We start from the raw sequence: 4,400 nt of genomic DNA on the forward strand, positions 1-4,400 counted from the left end.
TTCAACTTCGACATGTTTTAACCTTCGCATAGCTTAATCCATCAGGTTCCAGGGCTACGTGATAACCCACAATTATAGGGGATCGCAACAATTTTCAAGGGTAAAGTATTCAACCCAAATTATTGATTCGACACAAGGGGAGCCAAAGAATACTCTCAAGTATTAGCAGCTGAGTTGTCAATTCAACCACACCTGGAAACTTAATATCTGCAGCAAAGTATTTAGTAGCAAAGTAATATGATAGTAGTGATAACGGTAACAAAAGGTAACGGTAGTAAAAGCAATGTTTTTGGTATTTTGTAGTGATGATAGCAATAGAAACATGAAAGTAAATAAGCGAAGAACAATATGTGGAAAGCTCGTAGGCAATGGATCGGTGATGGAAAATTATGCCGGATGCGGTTCATCATGTAACAGTCATAACCTAGGGTGACACAGAACTAGCTCCAGTTCGTCAATATAATGTAGGCATGTATTCCGAATATAGTCATACGTGCTTATGGAAAAGAACTTGCATGACATCTTTTGTCCTACCCTCCCGTGGCAGCGGGGTCCTTACAGAAACTAAGGGATATTAAGGCCTCCTTTTAATAGAGAACCAGAACAAAGCATTAACACATAGTGAATACATGAACTCCTCAAACTACGGTCATCACCGGTAAGTATCCCGATTATTGTCACTTCGGGGTTAACAAATCGTAACACATAATAGGTGACTATAGACTTGCAAGATAGGATCAAGAACACTCATATATTGATGAAAACATAATAGGTTCAGATCTGAAATCATGGCACTCGGGCCCTAGTGACAAGCATTAAGCATAGCAAAAGTCATAGCAACATCAATCTCAGAACATAGTGGACACTAGGGATCAAACCCTAACAAAACTAACTCGATTACATGATAGATCCCATCCAACCCATCACCGTCCAGCAAGCCTACGATGGAATTACTCACGCACGGCGGTGAGCATCATGAAATTGGTGATGGAGGATGGTTGATGATGACGATGGCGACGGATTCCCCTCTCCGGAGCCCCGAACGGACTCCAAATCAGCCCTCCCGAGAGGTTTTAGGGCTTGGCGGCGGCTCCGTATCGTTAAACGCGATGAATTCTTCTCTCTGATTTTTTTCTTCCCGAAACACAATATATAGAGTTGGAGTTGGAGTCGGAGAGGCACCAGGGGGGCCCACGAGGTAGGGGGGCGCACCCCCACCCTCGTGGAGAGGTGGTGGGCCCCCTGGCCTTCATCTTTTGCAGGTATTTTTTATATTTTCTGAAAAGTTGCTCCATGAAGTTTCAGGTCATTCCGAGAACGTTTGTTTCTGCACATGCATAACACCATGGTAATTTTGCTGAAAACAGCGTCAGTCCGGGTTAGTTCCATTCAAATCATGCAAGTTAGATTCCAAAACAAGGGCAAAAGTGTTTGGAAAAGTAGATACGTTGGAGACGTATCAACTCCCCCAAGCTTAAACCTTTGCTTGTCCTCAAGCAATTCAGTTGATAAACTGAAAGTGATAAATAAAAACTTTTACAAACTCTGTTTGCTCTTGTTGTAAATATGTAAAGCCAGCATTCATGTTTTCAGCAAAGATTATAACTAACCACATTTGCAATAACACATAGGTCTCAAGTTTACGCATATTAGTAGCATAATCAACTAGCGAGCCATAATAATAAATCTCGGATGACAACACTTTCTCAAAATAATCATAATATGATATAACAAGATGGTATCTAGCCAGCCCTTTCTGAGACAGCAAAACATGAATGTAGAGCACCTTTAAAGACCAAGGACTGACTGGACATTGTAATTCATGGTAAAAAAGATCCAGTCAAGTCATACTCAATGTAAACTAACAATAATGAATGCAAATGACAACGATGCTCTCTAACTGGTGCTTTTTAATAAGAGGATGATGACTCAACATAAAAGTAAATAGATAGGCCCTTTGCAGAGGGAAGCAGGGATTTGTAGAGGTGCCAAAGCTCGGTTTTGAAATAGAGGTGAATAATATTTTTAGCGGTATACTTTCATTGTCAACATAACAACCAAGAGATGGCGATATCTTCCATGCTACACACATTATAGGCGGTTCCCCAACAGAATGGTAAAGTTTATACTCCCCCTTCCACCAACAAGCATCAATCCATGGCTAGCTCAAAACAACGAGTGCCTCCAACTAACAACAGTCCCAGGGGCAGTTTTGTTTGCAATTATTTTGATTTAGTTTGCATAAAGCATGGGACTGGGCATCCCAGTGACCAGCCATTTATCTCGTGAGTGAGGAGCGAAGTCCACTCCTCTTGAGAATAACCCGCCTAACATGGAAGATACATACGTCCCTAGTTGATACATGAGCTATTCGAGCATACAAAACAGGATATTTATTTGAAGTTTAGAGTTTGGCACATACAAATTTAATTGGAACGGCAGGTAGATACCGTATATAGGTAGGTATAGTGGACTCATGTGGAATAACTTTGGGGTTTAAGGGATTGGATGCACAAGCAGTATTCCCGCTTAGTACAGGTGAAGGCTAGCAAAAGACTAGGAAGCGACCATCTAGAAAGCGACAACAGTCATGAACATGCATTAAAATTAATCAACACCGAATACAAGCATGAGTAGGATATAATCCACCATGAACATAAATATCGTGAAGGCTATGTTGATTTTGTTTCAACTACATGGGTGAACATGTGCCAAGTCAAGCCACTTAAATCATTCCGAGGAGGATACCACACTATCATAACACATAATAAATATCTCAATAGCATGTTGGCACGCAAGGTAAACCATTATAACTCATAGCTAATCAAGCATGGCACAAGAAACTATTATCTCTAATTGTCATTGCAAACATGTTTATTCATAATAGGCTGAATCAGAAACGATGAACTAATCATATTTACAAAAACAAAAGAGGTCGAGTTCATACCATCATTTCTCATCTCAGCGAGTCCATCATATATCATCATAATTGCCTTTCACTTACATGACTGAACAATGTGAATAATAATGATAGTGCACGTGCATTGGACTAAGCTAGAATCTACAAGCATTCAATAAACAGGAGAAGACAAGGCAATATGGGCTCTTTTGTCAGATAAACAATAATGCCTAAAAGAGCCACTTCAACAATTTAATTATGGTCTTCTCCTATCGATCCTCAAAGAAAAGAAAAGAAACAAAACTATTTACACGGGAAAGCTCCCAACAAGCAAAAAAAGAACAGGAAATATTTTTGGGTTTTCTTTTTAATTACTACTACAAGCATGGAAATTAAACTGATTAAAAGCTACAACTAATTTTTTTTGGTTTTTCTTAAGGTTTATTAAACACACAAGAAGAAAACATAAAAAGGAAATAAACTAGCATGGATGATACAAATGAAAAAGTATGTACACCGACATCTAGCAATGAGTTTATAAACATAAATGTAATGTGAGTGGGAAATACATACTCCCCCAAGCTTAGGATTTTGGCCTAAGTTGGTCTATGGACACGGCTGGCCCGGTGGATATCCATAATAGTAGTTGGGGTCATAATGAGGAGAATAAGAGGAAGACCCCGATTGCCACTGGCTAACAATCATCTCTGGATCCCACTGGTAATTAGACTGTCGTGAAGGATCAACCTGTGGTTCCGGCTATGGCTCCATGGCTGGTGCAGGGTTCCGGTAGGCGTGAATAGCCTTCAACGGAACAAGGTACTGGCCTACAGATAAATCAAACAAAGAAGGAGCAGGCAGGGTGATAGTCTCAGGATGATGTTTATTAAAGAATAATTGATATTTAAGCTCTCCTTCCCTATTCTTAACAATAAAATCATGTGCCACGATACTTCTATAATCTAGATAAACACAAGGTAGTACTTTTTCTTCCTTCTCATAATGCCTAATAGGTATGTTAAAATGTGCAGCTTGGCGTGAAGCATAGATGCCTCCAAAGATGGGGCCCTTTGTACGATTCAGACTTAACCGTTTGGCAATAATGCCGCCCATACTAACAGAGTTATCACCATATAAACCGTGGAGCAAAATAATAATATCAGGGATACTAAGGTTTCCACAGTTTTCGTGACCAATTAAGCAACGACTAGCAAATAATGCAAAAATAACGTAAAACAAGAAAATGTATGCTAGTGATTCGTGCATCGGAAATCTTCCTTGTTTCCCCTACAGTGATAGTATCAATAAACCCCTCCACATCATCGCGACGTGGTTCTACTGTCTTGCCCTCAAAAGGGACTAAACAAACCCGACAAAAATCATAAAGTGACATCTCCTTATGCTTATCATATAAATAAAACTCCACCGTAGGTGGTGAGCTCCTAAATGGAAATGAAAGTTTTGCACAAAGATATTTGTGAGTAAGAGATACTGATTGCAT

The sequence above is a fragment of the Triticum urartu genome, chromosome 4 (assembly GCF_003073215.2).
Source record: "Triticum urartu cultivar G1812 chromosome 4, Tu2.1, whole genome shotgun sequence".
Taxonomy (NCBI): domain Eukaryota; kingdom Viridiplantae; phylum Streptophyta; class Magnoliopsida; order Poales; family Poaceae; genus Triticum; species Triticum urartu.